This window comes from Schistocerca nitens, chromosome 3 (assembly GCF_023898315.1).
Source record: "Schistocerca nitens isolate TAMUIC-IGC-003100 chromosome 3, iqSchNite1.1, whole genome shotgun sequence".
NCBI lineage: Eukaryota > Metazoa > Arthropoda > Insecta > Orthoptera > Acrididae > Schistocerca > Schistocerca nitens.
The window spans coordinates 540,723,681-540,737,905 of NC_064616.1; positions in this window are offsets into that span (position 1 = coordinate 540,723,681).

Sequence of the window (14,225 nt, forward strand, 5' to 3'; positions counted from 1 at the left end):
AAGATATAACAAATGAAGACGCAGGATATAAATAATGTACCGTTGAGCCATCAGAATTTCCTCAATCATTTGCAGCCTTCCATCTGTGACCTGAGGTAATACCTGACGGCTCCTCACACCATGACGCCAGCAGTAACACCGCTGAGCCGCTCCAAAACAATGTAAGAATGAGACATCGCCTCAAGTCGCGGCCATATGCGGGATCGTCAAGCGGGCCAGTGCAGAACATGGTTCATCGCTGAACATAATTCAGTGCCATTCATCGGCTGTCCATGCTTCCTGCCGACGGCACCACTCCAAAAGCAGCCGTATATTTTGAAGTGTTTACTACAGCTCACGTAGTAGACAGTAGTTCCCTTCTCGGCTGCAGATAATTTCCGGCTAATGCCGTAGGATGAAACAGGATGTTGCAGAGAATCTATTACTTGTTCTCGGATAACAGAAACAGATGTGTATGGGTTACGATGTGCTTGGTGCGCAGTGCGACGTTCCTCTCCTATAGCGATCAGACGTCGTTAACAAGAACATTGGCGGCCAGTATGCTTGCCCTTAGGTTTTCATGTAATCTAGCATAGAACAGCAGTCACATACGATTGCCCCACAAATCTGGATGTTGTGCGTTTCTACCCGATTGAAGTTAGCCGGCATTTTGGTTTATTTTACAGAGAAATTTCAATTTCAAGTGGTCATTTCTAGCACCTAGTCTGCTTATGAATTACGCTAGGTACCAGGAAGAACTCTGAAGCACGCTGAGATTTTGAAGTAATAGTGCACGTACTTCTCTGAATTCATTCTCGATCCCTCATGGCAAAAGAGGAGCACAGCATGCAGCGGTATTAATTTTAGTGGCTTTACTTTTGATTATGCTTCCACTATATTTATTTCCAGACACCAGTCGACTGATGATCTCAGATGTGAAGTCCCATAGTGACTAGAGCCATTTGAAACATTGGAACACCAGTTCTATTTCTGTCCGTTACTAACCAATGAGAATACCGATTAGCTGCTGCAGTAAACCCTTTAAGTGGGTAACGTATCTTTGAAAGATCCGTTGCTTGATCGGAAACCAATACATTTCAGAGAGCTAAATATCCCACTACTGGTGATGCTAAATATACATCTTATTATTTTAGGACATTATTCCGGTGTAGTACGTTGCTTTGCTTACAGACGGAAGGATCATATTCTCTTAGGCATGAAGACTAAGCCTAAAAAAGTCATACACATGTTTACTTGGTAACTTCTAGAGTAAATTTGAGATCGACGTTGAAGTAGCGTCTACTTTTAACTGGCTAGTACTTGGATAATCTGAGTGATCTGACGTTGCGAATTATGCTGCTGGAGTATCACACCAGGGCAGATTTATGGAAAAGAAACTGCTTGTGTCAATAAACATAGCTACTGTAGCGCTGAGTGGTAAAATATCTATCCGTCCGAATCAGGATGTTTTCATTAACAACTCCATGAAGGCCAAACAATAAACTGTAACCTAATACTCGAGTATTACATTACAGAATTCACGAATCGGCTGTCGCTCACCACGAAGCTCTTACTGATGTATGATTTGATAATGCGATTAGAGGTTATTGGCGTAAAATATGAAAACAGAGTCTCCAATCAAATGATTAATGTCGTTTTTCGAGGACCAACAACATCTGTGAGTGACGGTGTCAGAGGATCAGTTCTTCAAGTAAGTGTTTTGAAACGCAGTCCTTAACAGGTGACGATAGCTTTCACTGCTACCAGTAATCGCGTGAACGGTGACTATACTTTACATAGAGCACGTCCTCCTTTTCAGTCATACACTAATACTCGTTTCTTACAGTTGACCTGACGACTCGTGCTATATACATGAACTATCTGATCCAGACAGCCCTATTTAACGCGGTATTGACTACTAGATGTCACGAGAGGCGGACCCACCAGTATAGAAGAACCCAGGAGTATTCTATCGTCAGTAGAGGAGCAGCAACAGCAGGGTGAGTCGGTCAGAACAGCTCAGTCACTTCAGACGTGGACTAGTTGCGGGGTCCTGCCCACTCGTCTCTTACAAGGTGCCTAAAGGTTGCTGGATTCTCGGATAGGTTTACAACAATTCAAACAAATCACATTAATAGTTTTTAATACAATGAAGATGATTGAGAATACTTAACACTAGATTAGCGAGAACGTGTCGCAAGCGATGGGCGACATGAAAGTAGTCAGTGTCCTTTGCTTTACGCAATATTCATGCAGGTGTGTCACACAGTTTGTGGATCACTATTAACGGCTATCGCAGTGCTCTCTTCTAACGCGTGGTTTCCACTAGGGTCCGTCTTGTACTGTCGCTTTACTGTCCGCCGAGACTGTCAGGAGCGACGCTTATATTCTCTTCGTAAAGAGGCCGCTCCTGTCATCGTGCTGTCCTAGTCAGTGGGCTGTTGACTGACGTTGTCTCACAGCCTTTTTCTGCTCTTGCGTTCTTCGTCTACGTGCCGACGCTTGTCGTTAGGCCGGAACACTAGTGACTGGATGTCACCTGAGTAACAGATCCATCTAGCACACTTCAACACTTCCAAAGCTTCCCAAGTCGCCTGTTGATGCTACGAATGTGAAGCAGAAAAGGAAAGGAACAATCGCAGTTAAACTAAGACCCAGTGAACCTTGTATAGTCACAGACAGGGACTGTTGAGCATTGCAGTGGGTGCTTGTGGGGAATCGTATGAAATAAATGGGAGGAATCATTCATGAGTTCCAAAGTACTGTCAGCGCTCCATCTAGCACAGAGGCTGTGAGTAGGGAATTAAAAAGAATGGGATACAGTGGTCCAGCAACCCCTCATAAGCCACACATATGTGTAGTCAGTGTTCAGCGACGCTTGTCGTGACGTTACGATGGACGCCAGTGGACAGTGGATAAATGAAATGAGCGAGTTGATGTAATGAATCACGATATACCCTGCGACTGTGCAATAGGTTTGTCGTACGTCTAGCGAATATTTCCTCCCCGTCGTGAATATTGCCAACAGTGAAGTACAGAGGAAGTAGTGTTACGGTACAATGGTGTTTTTCGAGGTTAGGGTGTACTTATTGTTCTTAAGAAAATACTAAATGTGGAAGCAGCTGAACATAATTTACAGCACTGTATAATGCGTACAGTAGAGAAACAGTTCGGAGACAATGATTGCTTGTATCAGCATGAAAACGCATGCCAACCTCTGTGGCCGAGCGGTTCTAAGCGCTTTAGTCTGAAACCGATCGACCGCGACGGTCTCAGGTTCGTCTCCTGCCTCGGGCATGGATGTGTGTGATGTCATTAGGTTAGTTAGGTTTAAGTAGTTCTAATTTCTAGGTGACTGATGACCTCAGATGATAAGTATCATAGTGCTCAGAGCCATTTGAACCATTTTTTGTCATAAAGCGACATCTGTGAACAAATGATTTCTCTAAATACTACTCCTGACGTGGACTGACCTGCTCATAATCCCATCTTGAAACCAATAGAACACCTTTCGGTTCTCGAGGAAGAATGGCTACCATTCCTCCCCACTTATTTAATCACCTCACTGAAATTGTCCCAGGCAGAGTTTAAGCATTCATAAAGGTGAAGGGTGGACACACCCCATATTAATGTTCCTTGTTCGGATACATTATATTAGAGAATGTAGGTACATAACACTGTACTTGTCGTACCAAGTCTGTCACTCCCCTTTCCAAGTCACCTACTTGTTTCAAAAGCTACCTCCCTCTGCGTATAAGTTTGGTGAGCCACTTCCGTAGACGGAGTATTTGAATTTTACGGCCGTGTAACTTTAAGAGCAAAACGCCACGATATGGAGGCTGTTCGGTACATAGCAACGAAAACCACACGGCTTTCTAGAGCAGATAGTTACGAGAATAATTCTAGCCAAAGGAGTCAACGTCATTCATAAGAAGGCACAGTGACAATGCAATTGCATAAGACAAAGACGGTAAGACCAGTTATAAACTGTTCACTCTAATAGATAACATAAATGAAAGTGAAACAGATACAGATGGGAAAAGTAAGTAACTATTTATTTTTGCGAAGGTAATGGCTCTAATTTTAATACATTTATTCCTTGTGAGACAGAACGGTCAATACTCTCATGGAAAAATGTATGCTGCTGCATATGGAACCATGACTGTATCCAAGGCTTGTACCTCTTCATCCGAAGCAACTCGAAGGGTCTGATTTCTCTCTCTCGCTCTCTCTCTCCATTTTTTTTTTTTTACTGCCGCTTGTACATCAGAAGTTTTGGGAGACTCTACAGATTTTCATGAAGTAAAAACGAAACAATTTCTTTCATTTACTGCTCTGAGGTCACTTAACTTACCTGACAACTGTGTGGAAACGCTTAGTTCACTCCTTAATGGCAGACTTAATATTTCTCTGAAGTTCTTTTCTCCATTTGTTAGTCTGATGTCACATGATGTCATTGTTTTCAATAGTGAGTACTTTGTTTTACTAGCCAGATATATAAACGCGACGAAAAAGCTGTAGTTAAGATTTTGCTTTCTTCATACAGTAAAGCGACAAGCAGAACAGATGAATTCAGAAGTAGAGGTGAACCACAACAAATATTCGAAATGTCCCCCAAATGTTACGTTACTTCCATGTATTTCGAACATGAAACTGACATATAATTTACGAACTTGCTACCTACAACGCTTTCCTGGAGTTTATTCTCATCGCTACTCACTATCGCATACAATAAGGACTCTCAATCACCCCACATATAGAAAAACGCTGAAGTCGCACAAAAAGGTAAGCAAAATTGTCATCCGTTGTACTAAGTACGTTGACAGACAGCTCGATGTCCGAGTGATATTAAGCAAATAGCAGTATTTGTAGTTTATGTTCACTGTAGTTTTCTCCAGAGTGGTATTTCAGGGTAAGGAATTCAACCATATGTCAACTGGCACTATGAAAGTATATGCCATACTCCACAAATGTTAGTTTCAGCTCATTTTTCTCAGATACTTAACATGATGCCCATTGTAATTATCTGCGCAGAGATGCCGGTGATTTCTTCCACATTAAATAATTTTGCACTTACCGAGCACGATTTCCGTTCACTATGCAAGTACGACTTCTCCCAAAATATCAGGTAAAGGCAAGTTTCCTTCTACAAAGATAGCTCTTTTAATTTGCAAAATATATTTGTGCTATCAATGGCTGAAAGGTATTTTTTATTTTGTTCCAGCATCCCAAGGAACACAACAGCGCCCTGTCGTTGATGATAAAGCTCCATTTTTTGATGACTTCCCAGGTGACCGGTCCATAGATGACGTTTCGATGTGAGTATCCTCATGATGACACCAATCGATGACCCGGTACTACCTTTCATTCAACAAAGTCACGTATAAAAAATGTTGTCACATGTACACTGAGAAAGTTTACCTATGAGCACAGATAAGGCGCTGAGATATTCTTGTCGGCGGCTGTGGCCGAGCGGCTCTAGCCGCTTCAGTCCGGAATCGCTCTGCTGCTACGGTCGCAGGTTCGAATCCTGCCTCAGGCATGGGTGTGTGCGATGTCCTTAGATTAGTTAGGTTTAAGTAATTCTAAGTCTAAGGGACTGCTGACCTCAGATGTTAAGTCCCAAGGTGCTTAGAGCCATTTGAACCATTTTTCAGAAATTCTTTTCAGTTCCAATGTAGTATGACTACTTTCAGTAGCAAGTATTAACGAAGACACATTTGTCTATTTTGGAGATTCGGCAGAATCAGTGCAAATAGTGGGATCTCAACGAGTTTGTGCAACGATTAAGGACAATAGCCGATGTCTTCTAACACCTTAGCCATGTATGAGAGTGACGAACTGAATTACATACACACCTATAGCATCAATGGCACACTCTTTGGCCATAGCGACAGGCGCAAGTGATCGTAATGTGGACCTACACCTACAGGGTGTCCTAGAAATGTTACAACACATTCCAAGGATTGTAAAAGTTGCTGTGAGGAACCAGTCGAGGACAAGAACCCGTGTCCGGAAACTTCATCAGCGCAACTGAGCATCCCATTCATAGGACAGAAGGTCAACGGCTTTCTACGCAGCCGATAGCTCCATCTTCTCCACTGGCGATCATGGCAATCAGTCGCGATCACTGAATAACAAACAATACACTGAGACGTTCCGCCTACAGCCCGTCAGCCACATTTGCGGTCGAAGGGGTGGCTTAGTGGCAATCTCTGACGACTGTAATCTTCGAGGATCTGAGGCGTCATCGAATGATGTTTCTCGATACGGGTTCCAATCCTCGATTTGGCCCTCAAGAGAGCCTTTACAAGCTCTTGAAGTTCGTCGCAACATTTCTGGATCAGCCTGTAAATCTGTATTCAGAAAACCACTGTGAAGTTCATGGCTGAGTGTATGTCCCACTGTACCAATTATTAAGATTTAGAGATAAAACTGCAGCCTTGTTAGAGGAGGTTTTTAGTTTCAAATTTGGATGTGGCATTTAGTCTGTGGGAGGCATCGTCGGATTATAGGTACTGGTCACGGAGCGAATGCTCTGGCAAAATGCGATTAGGATATCAACAAGTTGAAAACCCCCAATTCCTGTCAGTCACAGAAATTATTACGTTGCCTAAAGTTCTTGCTTCTCATACTTTTCAAAAATTTATATGCAAACCAGACGACGGATTGGAACTGGGCAATTGCCTCGGGGGCTTTTTGCCTGATGTGTCTGTTCAATCTTGCGCAAGAAAATTTTCGTTTACAAATTATACGTTGACAACATATTGATTCTTTTCAGTGACCAGTCTTTGGAAATGCAGCAACTTTCCAGTACATAGATGACTCGGGTAAAATTAATTACTTAGCTCTCCAAGTACTGGTGATTGAAAGTCAAAGAATTTTTTAGGTCTACGGAAAGCAGCCATTCCATCATACAAGCTTCATCATGCCATCCAAGGCATTATAAACTGAGTTTTTTCAGCTTCATGATTGATCTCGTCCTTGGTCTGCCTCTCAATGAAGCTACCATCAGTAAAGAACTGAATAACTCAGAATTTATTGCAATTAGAAACGGCTGCAGTATTTCCTTAGTCCAGAAGCTGTGCTGATAAAAGGAACTGAAACTGAATACTTCATCTACAATCGAGCATCCTAAAACAGAGGTAAAGTGCACTCCCTTTCCTCTCTTAGGCTATATGTCCAATCATTTAGCCAAGCTATTTCGGTTACAAGAGCACATATATCTTTCACTGGTGGTACCAACATATGACATCATGTTTTTCATAATAAAGGGTCACAGAAAAACATTTATACTGAAGCTCTAAAGGAACTGGTAGAGGCAGGCATATTCAGATACAGAGATTTACAAGGGCTGCCCAGAAAGTAATACACCGCAATTTTTCTTCAATAATTCTTTAATCAACATAATGAGAATTAAACACAGGAGAGAATGGTGTTTTATCTACACCCCCTTCTTTTCCACGTATGGCCTTCCTCCAGCGCGAAACAAGAGCGTTTATGCCCTGTCGGTACCAATCCTTTACCAGATAGTTGAGCAAGTGTTTCACTACGTGAACCATTTCCTCAGATTCCTCTAAATGTCTTCCACGAATGGCACCCTGTAATGGCCCGAACAAGAGGACGAACGAGGGGGCTAGGTCAGGTGTGTAAGGTGTGACAGCCGTGGATGGTCTCCCCGAACGCTGCAAATAGTGGAGCTTCGTTGAAAGGCCTTCTGATGACCTCACCCTCAGTGCCCAGCAACTAACTGTACTTCTGTCGACAGCAGATGTTCCATAGACTTCGCAGAAACGTTTGTGAATATTCCCACAGTTTCTTTCTCTGCAGTGAGAAGTTCAATAACGGCACGTTGCTAGTAACGTAAATCACGTACAGACCCCATTTTGAAACTGTCCTGCAGCTACGCTATCTGTCGGAAGTGACTGAAACTTCTCGCGCTCACTCAGGAGATTTCTAAAAATACAACTTCATCTACATCTACATACATACTCCGCAATCCATCATACGATGCGTGGCAGAGGGTACCTCGTACCACAACTAGCATTTTCTCTCCCTTTTCCACTCCCAAACAGAACGAGGGAAAAATGACTGCCTATATGCCTCTGTACGAGCCCTAATCTCTCTTATCTTATCTTTGTGGTCTTTCCGCGAAATATAAATTGGTGGCAGTAAAATTGTACTGCAGTCAGCCTCAAATACTCGTTCTCTAAATTTTCTCAGTATCGATTCACGAAAAGAACGCCTCCTTTCCACCAGAGGCTCCCACCCGAGTTCCTGAAGCCTTTCCGTAACACTCGCGTGATGATTAAACCTACCAGTAACAACTCTAGCATAGAATAAGGGTCGACCTGCGACAGCAATCGCACAACTTGCGTACGGGCCGCTAGACGCCGCCGCGAGCGCTAAGAGTGCATTGCGATCGCAGGCGCGCGTGTTGCGTACGGGCCGCGAGGTGCCGCCACGAGCGTAATCGTATATACGTGCCGACGGAGTTCGGCCAGCTCTCATTTTGTTGGCATCTCGTTTTTACTTATTCTCTTATTTGCTTAGCTGCCTAGCTCTTATTCGTTTATGGCTCATGTTATTGTGCTCTCTTTCAGCCATTCTGATTGTTTTTATTTACTCCCAATTGAGAAGTGCTCATTTTGGCATGTCACTTTTGCATGTTTCTCATTTTGCTAATAATATGCTCCTTAGCTTTTTACAGTTGAATTGATTAACATAGTCTCATGGACTGTTTGTTCATTTCAGCCTGTTCATATTTTGATTTCTTTAAATACTGTAATAATTATCGGAAGCATTTCTTCCCTTAAACTTGTGTAAAGCATTCTCGATGTAGGATTTGTTCTGTGACAGAGGTGTAAGGTTTTGAATATAAATTATATACGAAACTGTGCTTTAAAAGAAATTTTTTTTTCAATTTGTACTACATCAGACGACAATTTTGTGATATGAGGGAGAAATTTGAGGGGAGAACCCATGGAATTAGTCTTAAGTGATCCCCTTTAAAAATAAAAAAAATGTGTGACACTGAAAGACGTGACACTGTAGCCACCGAAAACTTATATATTTAAACTTATACGTCACACCACCTCTGAATTGCTCCTATGTCCTCCCTCAATCCGACCTGATAGGGATCCCAAATGCTCGAGTAGTACTAAAGAATAGGTCGTATTAGTGTTTCATAAGCGGTCTCCTTTACAGATGAACCGCACCTTCCCAAAAGTATACCAATGAACCGAAGACGACTATCCGCCTTCCCCACAACTGCCATTACATGCTTGTCCCACTTCATATCGCTCTTCAATGTTACGCCCAAATATTTAATCGACGTGACTGTGTCAAGCGCTACAGTACTAATGGAGTATTCAAATATTACGGGATTCTTTTTCCTATTCATCTGCATTAATTTACATTTATTTATATTTAGAGTTAGCTGCCATTCTTTACACAAATCACAAATCCTGTCGAAGTCATCTTGTATCCTCCTACAGTCAGTCAACGACGACGTCTTCTCGTACACCACAGTATCATCAGCAAACACCCGCACATTGCTATCCACCCTATTCAAAAGATCATTTATGTACATAGAAAACAACAGCTGACCTACAACACTTCCCTGGGGCAGTCCAGATGACACCCTCACCTCCAATGAACACTCACAATCGAGGACAACGTACTGGGTTCTGTTAGTTAAGAAGTGTTCGAACCACTCACATATTTGGGAACCAATCCCATATGCTCGTACCTTAGTTAAGAGTCTGCAGTGGAGCACCGAGTCAAACGCTTTCCGAAAGTCTAGGAATACGGCATCCCTCTCATACCCATCATCCATGGTTCGCAAGATATCATGTGAAAAAAGGGCGAGTTGCGTTTCGCAGGAGCGATGCTTTCTAAAGCCGTGCTGATACATGGACAGCAACTTCTCTGTCTCAAGGAAATTCATTATATTCGAACTGAGAATATGTTCGAGAATCCTGAAACAAACCGATGTTAAGGATATTGGTCTGTAAATTTGAGGATCCGTCCTTCTACCCTTCTTATATACCGGCGTCACCTGCACCTTTTTCCAGTCGCTCGGGACTTTACGTTGGGTAAGAGGTTCGCGACAAATGCAAGCTAAGAAAGGAGCCAATGCAGTAGAGTACTCTCTGTAAATCCGAATTGGAATCCCATCAGGACCTGGCGATTTATTTATTTTGAACCCATTCAGCTGCTTCACAACCCCAGGGATGTCTATCACTATGTCCTCCATACGGGAATCTGTACGAGACTCAAACGGCGGTATGTTTGTACGATCCTCCTGCGTGAAAGATTTCTCAAATGCTAAATTTAATATTTCAGCTTTCGTTTTGCTCTCTTCCGTTGCCAGGCCACACTGATCATTGAGTGACTCGATGGAAGCCTTCGACCTGCTTACCGATTTTACGTAAGACCAGAATTTCCTTCGGTTTTCAGCAAGATCTTTTGCTAAGGTATGACGGTGGTAGTGGTTGTATGCTTCGCGCACCGCTCTTTTAACAGCAGCACGAATCTCTACTAACTTTGGCCTGTCCTCATTCTCCCTATCTTTCTTGTACGGCGAGTGCAACTGTCTTTGCTTCCTGAGCATTCTCCGAATTGCGCTGTTAAACCACGGTGAGTCTTTTCCGTCCGTAACCCACTTTTTCATAACATACATCTCCAATGCGTGATTTAGAATTGTTTAATATTTGCCCATAATTCTTCCACGTCCATCTTACCGGAAGTAAATAGAGTCGATTCATTTACTAAGTGGGATGCTAACAACTGCTTATCTGCTCTTTCTAGTAAGAATACTCTCCTAGCCTTCTTGACAGACTTTGTAACTTTCGTAACCATAGTCGTAATGACAACGTCATGATCACTAATCCCTGTCTCAACACTGACACCGTCGATGAGGTCTGGTCTCTTCATGGCTACCAGATCTAAAATATTTCCATTACCCGTTGGTTGTCGATTTAGCTGCTCAAGACAGTTTTCGGATAATGTGTTCAAAAGTAATTCACACGACGGCTTGTCTGTACCACCTGTGTTGAATCCATAGACATTCCAGTCTATACTAGGTAGGTTGAAGTCGCCTCCGACTAATATAGCATGATCCGGGTACTTCTGCGATACAGAGTGTAGACTCCCTTTGAATGATTCTAGAACTGTCACGGTGGAACCTGGTGGCCGGTAATAACACCCTACAATTAACTTTATTTCTCCTAGGCCCTGTTAAGCGTGTCCAGATAACTTCATAATCACACTCTACTTCGACCTCAGTAGACACAATATTTTTGTCAACTGCAATGAAGACACCACCTCCTACGGTGTCTAATCTGTCTTTCCGATATACGTTCCAACCCTCACTAAATATTTCAGAACTTCCTATCTCAGGGTTCAGCCAGGTCTCAGTCCCGAGAATAATTTGCGCGCCACACGCTTCCTGGAGGGCAGTAAATTCAGGAACTTTATTCCCAACACTCTAAAAATTGACTGCTAATATCATGATAGCTGAAGTGTCTTTACACTGAGCGCGTTCTGATTTCCCTGCCTGCACGTCGACTGGTGATTGTTCATCAGGACACCTCGCACTACTGCTTAGCCTTAAAAAAACCCCAAGTGCACGCCACAAGTACTCTGCTACCCGAGTAGCCGCTTCCTTTGTGTAGTGCACACCTGACCTATCTAGGGGCGTCCTACAATTCCCCACCTAACAGCGACACCCCACACGACCATACATACCTAACGTTTTTCATTTGTGGGATTGTTTTCGTCTGAGAAAAAAGTGCGATGCATTACAGTCTGGGCAATCCTCGTATAAACAGGCAGAATACAGAAACTTCCTGGCAGATTAAAACTGTGTGCTCGACCGAGACTCGAACTCGGGACCTTTGCCTTTCGTGGGCAAGTGCTCTACCAACTGAGCTACCGAAGCACGACTCACGCCCGGTACTCACAGCTTTACTTCTGCCAGTACCTCGTCTCCTACCTTCCCAACTTTACAGAAGCTCTCCTGCGAACCATGCAGAACTAGCACTCCTGAAAGAAAGGATATTGCGGAGACATGGCTTAGCCACAGCCTGGGGGATGTTTCCAGAATGAGATTTTCACTCTGCAGCGGAGTGTGCGCTGATATGAAACTTCCTGGCAGAAGTAAAGCTGTGAGTACCGGGCGTGAGTCGTGCTCCGGTAGCTCAGTTGATAGAGCACTTGCCCACGAAAGGCAAAGGTCCCGAGTTCGAGTCTCGGTCGGGCACACAGTTTTAATCTGCCAGGAAGTTTCATATCAGCGCACACTCCGCTGCAGAGTGAAAATCTCATTCTGGAAACATCCCCCAGGCTGTGGCTAAGCCATGTCTCCGCAATATCCTTTCTTTCATGAGTGCCAGTTCTGCATGGTTCGCAGGAGAGCTTCTGTAAAGTTTGGAAGGTAGGAGACGAGGTACTGGCAGAAGTAAGGCTGTGAGTACCGGGCGTGAGTCGTGCTTCGGTAGCTCAGTTGGTAGAGCACTTGCCCGCGATAGGCAAAGGTCCCGAGTTCGAGTCTCGGTCGGGCACACAGTTTTAATCTGCCAGGAAGTTTCATATCAGCGCACACTCCGCTGCAGAGTGAAAATCTCATTCTGGAAACATCCCCCAGGCTGTGGCTAAGCCATGTCTCCGCAATATCCTTTCTTTCAGGAGTGCTAGTTCTGCATGGTTCGCAGGAGAGCTTCTGTGAAGTTTGGAAGGTAGGAGACGAGGTACTGGCAGAAGTAAAGCTGTGAGTACCGGGCGTGAGTCGTGCTTCGGTAGCTCAGTTGGTAGAGCACTTGCCCACGAAAGGCAAAGGTCCCGAGTTCGAGTCTCGGTCGGGCACACAGTTTTAATCTGCCAGGAAGTTTCATATCAGCGCACACTCCGCTGCAGAGTGAAAATCTCATTCAGGCAGAATACAGCTCTGCGATCTGCAACGCCTATATAAGACAACAAGTGATTGGCCCAGTTGTTAGATCGGTTATTGCTGCTACAGTAGCAGGTTATCAAAATTCAAATCTCCGACATCGCTGTGGCCGGAAATTATTATCCTGCAAGAAAGCGACCAACGACGATTGAAGACAATCGTTCAACGTGGCAGAGGTACATCCCTTCCGCAAATTGCTACAGATGTCAGTGCTGGGCCATAAACAAGTGCCTGCGTGCGATACATTCTCCGAAACATCATCGATATGGGCTTTCAGAGCCGAAGGCCCAGTCGTGTACATTTGATGATTGCTAGACCCAAAGCTTTACTCCTCGCCTGGGTCCGTCAGCACCGAAATTGCAGTATTGATGACTGGAAACATGTTGCCCGGTCGGACGAGTCGTTTTGAATTTTCTATCGAGCGGATGGACGTTTACGGGTATGGAGACTACGTAATGAATCCATGGACGCTGCATATCAGCAGGGGACTGATCAAACTGGTGGGGGCTCTGTAAAGGTGTGGGGCGTGTGCAGTTGGAGTGATATGCGATCCCTGATACGTCTAGGTACAACTCTGACAGGTGACACGTACGTAAGCATCCTGTGTGATTACCTGCATCCGTTCATGTCCATTGTACATTCCAACGGACTTCGGCAATTCCAGCAGGAGGATGCGACACCCCACACGGCCATAATTGCTACAGGGTGGCTCCAGGAACACTCTTGTAAGTTGTAAGTCTTCCGCTGGCCACCAAACTCCAAAGACATGAACATGGGTATATCATGGGTGCCTTGCAACGTGCTGTTCAGAAGAAATCTCCATACCATCGTACTCTTAAGTATTATGGACAGCCCTGCAGGATTCATAATGTAAGTTCCGTTTAACACTACTTCAGACGTTAGTCGAGTGCATGCCACGTCGTGTTGCGACACATCTGCGTCCTCGCGGGGCCCTACATGATGTTAGGTAGGTGTACCAGTTCCTTTGACTCTTCAGAGTATAATATGTGAGAAGTTTACAGATTACAATTACACAATGCAGCGATGAATACGTTGTAACATTTGTAAGAATTTCAAACCAGGCTTCAGGAACACCTGCCCATAAAGAAAGGGCAGATAAAGCGGTACTTTCCAATTGCAGAACATCTGTTGGCGTCTGGCCATTGCCCGCCTACTATCAATAATGTGGAAATTTTGCTAAAATTATTCTGTTCTGTTGTGGCAGGGTAGTACAGCAACAACGTTCGAATTATTTTTGGATAAAAATGTTGCATTTTTCCCATAAGGGACGCAA